General features: G+C 38.4%; 1 non-coding gene across 1 annotated transcript; it reads right to left on the reverse strand.

Moving 5' to 3' along the window:
* Positions 1 to 6729: 6729 nt before the first annotated feature.
* On the reverse strand, positions 6730 to 6858 carry LOC121105753. The gene has a single exon (XR_005838403.1). It is a non-coding gene; the product is annotated as a small nucleolar RNA SNORA51 (small nucleolar RNA).
* Between the last annotated feature and the right edge of the window lie 4495 nt (positions 6859 to 11353).

The following is an 11353-nucleotide window of genomic DNA, read 5'->3' on the forward strand; positions in this document are numbered from 1 at the left end:
TAATTTATTGTCATTATTCATATTTATTATATTTATAGATCTAAATATTGATTTTGAAACTGTATATCATTTCAAAACTGTTTACTTTTACCTACAATGTAAACTAAGTCTACAAAATACCTAAATTCCAAAAAAAAAAAGTTTGTATGTGAATTATAAGTACATACTATTTATATATATTCTGTTAAATAAAATGCTCAATTATCCAGAATAACCTATTTCTCAAGAATATCAAAAATAGACGTTAGCTATAAATACCTTCCTAGTAACCAAAACTAGAATTTAGATGTTAGTGTGTGTGTATGTATATATATTCACAAAGAAAGAGACAGAGTTTCAGGAATTGGCTCATGGGTCTTGGAGGCTGGGGTGAGTCCAAAATCTGATAAGGTAAGCCAGCAGGCTAAAGACCCAGAGAAGTCACAGTTAAAGTCCCAGGGCATTCTGTTGGCAGAAATCCTTCCTCTTTACAGGAGGTAAGTCTCAGTTCTATCAACGCTTTCAATGGACTGGATGACGCCTATCCGCTTTATGGACAGTAATCAGCTCTACTCAGTCTACCCATTTAAATGTTAATCTCATCCAAAAATACGTTCACAGAAACATCCAGATTAATGTTTGACAGAATATGTGGCCACCATGGCCCAGCCAAGTTGACATAAAATTAACCATTACAGTTAACCAGCTATGAAGTCATCAGGAAAACTAATTGTCAAGCCCAGGATTTGTTATTTCTCCCCAGCCCAGGAGGCAAGGGAAGGTGTGTCATTGACATTTTCCAGCGAACTGGGTAGAGAAAGAGGAATCCAGAATTGGGAATCAGGAAAAATGCATTAAAAACAATAATCTGAGAGTGAGTGCAGGTTGTGACTTAATAAAGTCAATAATACCAAACTGCATACAAGTAAAAGTAGTTGTGTTTTTTTTTAATTCCTGATGTTCATACTATGGGCTTGTCTTTCCTAAGAATCAGTTAGAATGGAGCACAAGGTGTAGCATGGAAGTATTGAATCATTATTTGTACACCCGAAACTACTATTACACTGCAGGTTAGCTGGAATTTAAATAAAAACTTAAAAAAAAAAGAATTACTTAGAATGCATCACAGTTGTTAGAACATCTATGCAAGGAAATTAAAAAAGATGTCAAACAAGTATGCCCATTCAACTCAGGAAATAACTCCACTTGCCTTGTTCATTGGCTAAGAAATAAAATATGAGTTTTGGAACTCATTTCAATGTCATTTTTTTCTTGAAATAGTTTATTTCTTTGAATAAATATGCATATTATTCTGATAACAGAAACTTCAAATTATGATATCCACTCAGAGTTTAGCATGTAACAGTAATAATGACATGAAATAATGGTAGCAAAATATGGCTCCCCCACATAAGATAGAATAGCAGATGAACATAAAAAAAAAAATGCAAGTTCAAAGAGCAATTTATTCAGTGGCCAGCAAGCAGGGATTTGTATAATCTAGCCTAGAGGAAACAGAGCTAGAGATGAGCTTTCTGGGAGTCTGATCTAATGACATAGATGACCAAGGCTGAACTTGAACAAAAATAAATTATTTGATTTTCTCCCCAGTCAAACCCCAAGCCTATATGTTTAGTAGCCATGAGCTTAACCAGCAGGCTTCATAACATAAAAAAAGATTCAGCAAAACATCAAAGAACAGCATAGATCCTTAAAATATGTTAGTGACTGATCCAACTAGAGTAAGTGGTACTTGACGAAATGGTACTCACTAACGTCCAGCGAATGCGCCATCTCACGCTCCAAGTCAGAGGACTGATGCAGTTGTGTTCAGCGTTAAATGAGACTCAGTTATGTGAGTCAATACAAATACATTTCCACTTCTTCAGATTTATCAGTTTATATTCCGGAAACTTTCTACGATAATCCTACAGCAGAAATGACTGCGTGGTTCCCCAAAATTTCTGCACCCCTTGCCGGAGTGCAGACTGTCTTAAAAATCAGCTGTCCAACCAAGGACAATTTTTTTCAGGTTCTTCGTATGTTAAGGAGCCACGTGACTAGTTCTTGACAATGTCATAGTAGAAACGGTACGTGCTGCTTCCAAAAGATTGCGTGAATATAAGTTCTCTCTCCTCACTCTACCCATCTGTCTGCTGAATGAAGACTCCGAGGCCGCAGGGGATAGCACAGACACAAGTAGGAGACTGGGTCCCTGAATCACCACATGGGGGGGCGGGGACGGTTCACACACCAAGCAAGAACACCTGCACTGGGGCGCCTGGGTGGCTCAGTCACATAAGCATCTGCCTTCCGCTCAGGTCGTGATCTCAAGGTCCTGGAATGGAGCCCTGTGTCAGGCTCCCTGCTCAGTGGGGAGCCTGCTTTTCCCTCTCCTCCCCACTCATGCTCTCTGTCGCTATCTCTGTCTCTCTCTCTCTTCTCAAATAAATAAATAAAAATATTCAAAAAAAAAAAAAAAGAAAAGAACACCTGCATTGGTTTGGTATGCATGCAAGAAAATAAGATTTTATTGGGAAAATCTCTGAAACCTTGAAGTGTGTTTATTACAGAGGCTAGTGGTGCCCTAACTAGTGTAGATTTATGTCTGAACAATTTGGTGAGGGCCTATTATATGCAAATATAGCAGAGTAAATTTATCAAAATGTTGCCATCCCTCAAGTCCAAGTTCATATGCTGTATGTTGTGAGAAACATTTTTTTAAATCTAAAATTTATACATTTCTCAAGTGTTTACCATGATGCAGATTTTGTGCTAAAAGCTTTTAAAGTTTTAGCTACTTTACTTCATGTGATCTTCTGTATTTGGGTTCCTTTGGGACAGTGGCCCAGCTCACAAGACATCCCACCCACCCAGCCACAGCCACCCAGCCACAGCCACCCAGCCACAGCCACCCAGCCACAGCGGTGAGTAAAAAGTTATTTTGTTCCATATAACCTCCTGACCACAGATGATCAAAAACCTTGGTAAGGTTGAACAATCAGGAAATCATTAGTGATTTTCTAGTTAAAATGTTTAGAAGTCTGCACACTTCGCTCTAGTCACATGGCCTCCATGTAACGTGATCTGACTCCATTTCAAATGCTTTTTTGTTTCTTGTTTCGATACCAACCATTTAAGTTCTTGCATTTTAGTAAGAAAGCTAACTTTTTATGAATGTTAGCAGTTTATTGACCTAATGTTTGTAAATGGTCTGTTCGAGCAGGTGTAATTATGTCGTGCAGTGTTTCAAACACTTGGGAATTTTTTTCCTTTTGTTTTTTCCTTTTTGTTTCCTTTTTTTTTTTAACTGTATAATGTCCCTCAAGTTATCGCAATGTACCTGGTGCCACTGAATTTTTAAAGTGTACTTTTTTTTTTACTGTGCTTCAGATAAATAGAAAAAATACTCATAAAATGCTTTTTGTGTGGGGGGTGGTGCTCTGTTATTATTTTACAGAATAAGAACTTTGCATACAGCTGAGCACACTAAGGGTTGCAAATCATTTACCAGTGCCCATCTTAACATGTCTTTAAGAGAATACAGGGTTATATGTCTCTAGAGAACCAATACAGTTAACATATTATCAACAGCCTTAAGTTTGAGGGCTGCATTTGTTACTTTGTATGCTTTTACAGTATCTAATGTTCTAGCAAGGCCAGCATATGCATAGTTGATGTATGACTTATAATTTCAAGAGCACTAAATATCCCCCATCAAATTTTAAAAACTTCCTGTAGTTTGTCACACCCTGAATATCCCATCCCTAAGGTATTCTAAACCCATCTTGCTTAAAGCAGTTATGTTTCCTGAAATGTTGTCAGGTATCAGTCACCCATTAGTGTCCTGAGCCGTGGATCAGGGTAAAGTCTTGAAGGAAAAGCCTTCGGACGTGTTTATTTTACAGAAATAATGAGGTCAGGATCCTGGAGGAGTTCGTCGCCTTAATGGGATACTTGACACCCGAGTTCTAAGCAACCCTAGAGTCATGTTAAAGCACCAGGCTCCTGAAAAAGGGAGTTATAGAGCCCTAACATTTGCCAGGACTAACTATTACAAGGTAAGCAGGCGTTATATATTCATCTAAACTCCCTGGACACTGACAAAAGCAGTACTTCTCGAGCATATAAAGGCAGAAAATCTATATTTTGGCATATGCTGAACTGCAGTATGGAATTACTTCCCGTCCACATTCTTACTGTGTTGTGCAAACAGTACCTCCAGGAAGGTAAAGAATCATTGAAGGTTGAGCGAGAAACCGTATTTCTAACTCACATACATATATAAGGCTCTTGGTAACTCTAGAAATATTGTCTCCACACTTCACAGAGAACTTCTCTCCCTACAGAAATGAGGGAGTCAAAAAAAAAAAAGAAAAGAAAAGAAAAACGAGGGAGTCATAATTCTTCACACCCTATGCAGGTTTCCTTCCCCCAAAGAGCAAGATACCCCTGTATCTTTCATATGGTTCAAGGGGCCTAACAGATTACATAACAGACAAAAAACACGAAAGTATAATGTTGACAGACGTCGACTGAGTTGGCTGTCACAGTAAATAAGGGTTGATTGGAACAGTAAAGCAAAAAGAAAAAATAGGAATATGATAATAAGACGAGAATGAGGAGAAAGCCTTTATTGACAGCCGTTATAGTTATGTTATTGGCATATGTTGCTCTGATGGAAAAACTTGAGTTAAGTTTCATCCCCCCCCAAAATCATTTTGAATTCTTTATACTGTCTTGATGATCAGAAATGTCAACTTAATTTAATTTTTTTAAAAGATTTCACTTTTAAGTAATCCTACACCCACTGTGGGGCTCCGACTTACAACCCCGAGATCAAGAGTTGTACGCTCCGCCAACGGAGCCAGCCAGGCTCCCCTCGAATTAATTTTAGAACAGTATATGGTGTATAGTAGCTATTCAATAAATGTTTGTTGGATTAATAGATTCATTAAAAAAGAAACAATGCAGACAACACTTCGTGAAGTTTACATTTGAAGAGAAAGAGGTAGATTTGCTGCTAACGGGAAGAAGTGAAGTGCTCAGTAACTCATTATTAGTGGGAAATATGAGAATCTTAACGGCAACAAGAAGACTCTATTAAAAGAGAGAGGTTGAAATATAAGCAAGGACAAAAATAGTCCTCAGCATTAACAATCCCTTATTGATTAGATACATACAAGATTTAACATTTTCTAGTATTACAAAAGGTGAGTAATTTTCTACTATTTTTGGTTAAGCACTAAATACTATAGTTTATTCTCTTTAAATGAGCTATGAAGATCAGCTTAACTATAGTGAGTCATCACAGCCCCAGCATTATATTTTTTATAACTTGTGCTGAAATTAATGTTACGTGTTTCTTTTGCCTTGGAAATATAGCACGTGTGCATACCTTTATTTAATAGCCAAAGGTGAATGTTAAACTAATTTAGCAAACAAGTTACTCATAATTCGGTTATTTCATTCTACCCCTAAAGGAAGGAAAAAACCATTCTGTGCGTGAAAACAATGTGATCGTCTTTGACAACATAAAATTTAAGCAGGTAAAAGGTAATAAATTTTCATCAACTGCAGCCAGACCTCAGAAACAGGGAGGAGGGAGCGTGTTCTCCGGGTGTTTCTGCTGCACTTGAGGATAGCTGCCAGTCAGATATATTGAACAGTTTCACGGGCTGCTCTGCCTCAGTGAGCAAAGCTATCCTAAGAAACCAGCAGAGAGTAGCACACTTTCCATGGGACTGGGAAAACAAAGGGTAGAGCATTAAACACACACAACAAACACTCCGAGAAGAGAAACTACAAAAAAAAAGAGCAATCCGTCTCTGTGTAAGAGTGCTCTTTTTTTAAGGTGAACTTATTCACCTATTTGAAGACCCAATTTGCCAAATTACGACATGTGAAAATTACCGTGATCTGCTATCATAACAAAGGCATTGATGTATGCAGGCCCCGGTGTGTTTTCTGATGCCTCGGCCTTTCTCTATTGTTCTTCAAGTGACTGCCTGATAATCCTCGCTCTTCATCTCCTCAAAGATCTCTTCAGGTCTAAAGAAATGAAATCCTCGGAGGTATCATGGAGAGACATAAGATATGCAAGAGTGAATTTCTAACATGGAAGAGCTTACCACAGGCATCTTTTCCACTTGGGTGAAAAAAAAAAAAAGAGCATCTCTCCTTTTGTGGTCCACTTGGCAGGGCTAGATCGTTGGCTGGAGGTAACAGCATGATCATAGCAAGTAGGGGTCTGGCCACCGGAAGGGGCGCTTCTTAATTAATGCTGCAGTGACACACGTCCTCTTAGATGTGGCACTTAACAGGACGTGGTTTTGGCACTACTCTTTCTCGGAACAAAAACATGAGGAATATGGGGCATCTGTCTGTCCATCAACTCTCTAGGTGACACACTGAAAGTCAGCAAGACCTGGCTCTCTGTCTTAAGCACCCACCTGACATCCAAAAACACAAGTGCCTCCATAGCCTGAGGTGTACTACCTTCCACGGTGTCCCTAGCAGAACTCAAAAACTAAACCTACTTAGTTAGGATCTGTACTTGCAAATAATCCCTCAAATTTCCAACATAGCTCCTTTTGTCATTATGGAGACTTTACAACTGTTCCCAAGAATTTTGACAAGGACTCAAGAGATTTTAGAATCTCTCCTTTGTTCACATCTGGGAGAAAGGAGTTGGTTTTTAGAGCATTATCACTGCCCCAGTCGTTTTATTTATTTACTTATTTATTTTCTCCATTGCCCCCATTCACAACACAGACCAGGCAAAGGGCCTGGGCTGGGGTCTATATGGGTAGGTTTACTCTGCCTCCTCTTTCGGTGCAGTCGGTATAAGAACACAGCCAGTGGTAAGCACCAGGGGCTACCTGAGTCATTTTAAGACAGAAGACACTGGGGCTTTGTCTAAATAAAGAAGCACTTCCAGACAAAAGGGGAAGTGTGTCAATCATGGAAGACAGACTGAAAAACCCAGATGTGTGTTAAGACCTGCCTCTTTTCTGTCCCGCATTTCTCTCCCCGAAGTTCAAATTCTGCTGCTTACAGGCTCAGTATCTTCCAAAGGTCAAGAGTTAATACTGGTACTAGGCAATGGAACATAAGGAGTCCTAATTTTAAGTCCTGAGTCTCGGCTTCTGCTCTCACTGTCCTTATCTGGCCCCTTGTGATCCAGCTGTGACCACTTGCCCAGTTATGGTCATTTAGCCCCTGCACATGAATCCACACCATAGCCCACCAGCCACTAACTGCTCTTTATTCAGCCATGGCATAAGCTGTGATGTATAAAAAAAATCCATCCCCTTGACTGCCTGAGGCCCATAAAGTCAAAGAGAGAGCTAGATTCACACCAAAAGGAAAACTTGTGAACATTTGTATTTATAAACTGGTGAGCTTTATTTGACAAATTTCATCAAGAATTTTAATGGACTCTGGAGTATAGCCAGGGAAGATAAAGTAGAGGTAACAATTATGTCTGAAGTACAGTCATTTTTATTTTTTTTTTTTAAAGATTTTATTTATTTATTCGACAGAGATAGAGACAGCCAGTGAGAGAGGGAACACAAGCAGGGGGAATGGGAGAGGAGGAAGCAGGCTCATAGTGGAGGAGCCTGATGTGGGGCTCGATCCCGGAACGCCGGGATCACGTCCTGAGCTGAAGGCAGGCGCTTAACTGCTGTGCCACCCAGGCACCCCTGAAGTACAGTCATTTTTAAAAAGAGGATGACGAGGGATGCCTGGGTGGCTTAGCCGGTTGGCTGTCTGCCTTCACCTCAGGTCATGATCCCAGGGTCCTGGGATCGAGCCCCACGTTGGGCTCCCTGCTCGGCGGGGAGCCTGCTTCTCCCTCTCCCACTCCCCCAGCTTGTGCGCGCTCTCTCTCTCTGTCAAATAAATAAATAAAATCTTTAAAAAAAAAAAAAAGAGGATGACGAAATTGCTTTTTTAGTTTTACCACTGGTACATAAGTTAAAACGTAATTTAGATGAGACTTAACAGTTATTTAAATAGGAAAGGGAGCCAGCCTAGGTGTCAGGAGTCACACAGGCTCTCGTGAAGAGGAGCAGACATTTCCACATATCCCAGTTAAGATACGAGGCAAGACTCTCATGTGTATCTGTATCTGTTAAACAAAAGATTCATGCACATAATCTTCAGTTCTGAATTTATTGGAATCTGTTAATGACTATACAAGAGCTCCCCACTCCCCCACACCCCACGTCTCCCTCCCCTGGCAACCTCACCTTAACCTCAGTGTACACTGGATATTTCCAGCTGATTCAGAGTTTGCATGTTGTATTATATTGACGTTTACACCGTCAAAAGTGCTAAAAAAATTTAAAGTCAGTCTGATCATGTTACATAGTATGTTAAAGCCAGCTGCTATAACAGGCCAACCTAGAAACAGATGAGAAGACAGTTGATTTTTTATTCAAGTAAAGACCAGAAATTAGGGGGAGGGAAGAGAGAGAAAAATTCAGTTCCATGTGGTCATTCAGGGATTCAGGCTCATGGGGTCTCTGCTGACTTCAACATGTGGCTTCCATGTTTGCCCTTAGTGTCACCATTCAGCCAAAATTTGGAGAAAATCAAATGGGAGTTTCCATAGGATAGGACTGGAAGTGTTATGTATAACTTTTGCTATGTTCCTGAGAGGGGGAGAGGTCAGATTTAGAGAGGGGCTAGCTAGTCTATGCCACATATCCAAAAAGTCATTTCAGAGAGGAATTTGATGTATACATTCTTTAAGCCCCAGCCCAGGTCCTCTCTGTTCCATAAAAAGTGGCATGGTTACCACAGGCCTCAACAACTCACTTCTCCCTGTCCTGTGTGTTTTGACACTTTAACATTTTGTCTTGACATTCTCGATGTCTTCTTCGTTAATACCAGAAACTCTGGAGAACAGAGATGGTCTTAAACTTGGCACTTCCTATCTCCTACCCTCCCACTTGTCATCCAGCACAGTGCACTTAATTAAAGCCATTAAATAAGATAAATGCGATTCATTAATCTTGGTGGGTTCTTTCAAAATACTGATAAATGAATGTAAGCTATATTATGGGAATGGTGGGAGGGGGCATCTATTTTTTTCTCCCCAGTGCCTGGTATGTGAAAGGACTCAGAATTTTTTGTTGAATGAAAAACCAAAGTTCTATGATTCTGCATTCTGTGATCATTGAGCCCTGCTACTTTTCTTGTGGTCAAATACTTATGACAAATTCTAGTAATATAATAATAATAATAATAATAATAATAATAATAATAATAATAATAGCTAACACTTCCATAGTGCTTACTGCATGCTAGACATATAGAAAAGCTCATTTAATACAACAATATTTGAGATAGTTACTAATGTAAGTTCCTTGTATATATCTACTTTTTGAGCCTTTAGGGAGGCTTTGTGCAAATTAGAAAAGGCACCAGAGGCTGCACCATTCACTAATCTATATTATCAAAGAGCATCCAGAGCAGAGACTTGCTCATAAATGTTGAATGAATGAATGGATCGATGAAAAAACTATACTATTTGAGTGGGTCTGAGTGATAATAATTCCTTTTACTTTACTTTTTTATTGTCTGATTTGTTCCAATTTTTCTACAATGTTAATGTGTCATTCAATGTATAAACACATTTGATAGAGACAAAAGAAATCTATAAATAATAAGTGAGAACAAAATGCATCAATCTGGGTGAGTATATTTTTAATTAAGAAAGAAAATTAATATAATGCTCATACTTAGCATCCTTTAACTTCCAAGATACAGTCTTTCTTTGATAGAATTTATAGTTACAAATGGTGATTTGTAAATATTTTTTTTTTAGATTTTATTTATTTATTTGAGAGAGAGAGAGAACGATGGTGGGGGAAGGAGGGGGCAGAGGGGGAGGGAGAGGGAGAAACAGGCTCCCCGCTGAGCAGGAAGCCCAAGACAGAGCTGGATCTCAGGACCCCAGGACCAAGACACAAGCAGAAGGCAAGACGTTCAACTGACTGAGCCACCCAGGGGCCCCTGATCATTTGTAAATATTTTTATACTTCATTTCTGCAGTTGAAGTTTGTAGAAGTTGAGCTAAACGATACTTAAAATTAAGTTTCCATTTTTAACTAATTATGTATGTTACATAAAAATCATACAGAGGATTCACATGTACCTCTTACCAAATTTCTCCCAATGGTAACATCTCACATAACTATGGCACATTATTAAAACCAGAAATTGATGGTACAACCACAGACTTAATTCAGATCTTAGAGACTTCAGATATTCAGATTTCACTAGTTTTATGTGTAGTTCTATGAAATTTTATCACATGTGTAACCACCACCAAATCAAGATAGAGCTAAAGAATAAAAAGAGTATTTTAAGATTAAAATATCTGAAAAATAAAATTGTTAAATCTCTTTCCTCATGTTGTCATCAGGACAGTTGGTGGAATTATAATTAATTGCCAAAGTAATTTGGACAAGTAAATAGGGAGTATTCTCACCATTTTTCTATTTAAAGATACATTGAATTTTTTTAGGAAAAAAAGTCATTTTAGATGCTCTCAGGGATTTCTCTTTTTAGGAAGGAATCTGGTGGAGAAGACTTACACAATGAATAATCATCTCTTATTTCTTTATCATATTCTTTATCATTTTATAAATAAAGATTAGCAGTTCGAAACTTCAGAATGTTTATGTATCTCTTAAAAACAGATGATGCAATGTAAGTATTCTGCCACCAGGTGGTGGTCCCTCCAATATTTGCTTTGAGATTCAAAATCGAAACTAGGAATGATTTTCCATTTAACTCAACCAAATATAACCTTTCATGCTCTTTATATTTAGCTACTTTAATAATCAGAGTTAGTCTAGCATTCAAGGATCTTCATCATCAGTCTCCAGTTTCCTTCTCAGATTCATCTTCCACATTCTCCCTGTATAAGAAACATTTGCTAAGTCAAATCGGATGTGTTCACTATTTCTTACATATGATTTTTCTTATTACACTTCTGTGTCATATTCATCTTTTTTAAAAACTAGTGCAAGAATATAATGCCTAGTACATAGAGGGGGCTAAATGAATGTTTACTATAAGCCTTTGTTCACTCATTCCTTGTATCTAAAATGCTTTGTCATCTCCTCTAGTTATAAAAATCCTTCAATGAATACTCAATTTCATTGTCACCTCTTCCATTCTTCCATCATCATTCCAGTAAGAAGTGATCTTCCCCTGCCATACGTAAGAAATGCTCTGTTTTTAGCACAAATTGCCTAAAGTTGTAGCTTTTGAATATTGATCCCATATTTTAATCTTCCATAGCCCTTGGCACAGTATTTGGGTATTCAATGACTATTTGTTGAGTTAATGCATT

Source organism: Ursus maritimus, unplaced genomic scaffold (genome assembly GCF_017311325.1).
Source record: "Ursus maritimus isolate PB19 unplaced genomic scaffold, ASM1731132v1 scaffold_29, whole genome shotgun sequence".
Lineage (NCBI taxonomy): Eukaryota > Metazoa > Chordata > Mammalia > Carnivora > Ursidae > Ursus > Ursus maritimus.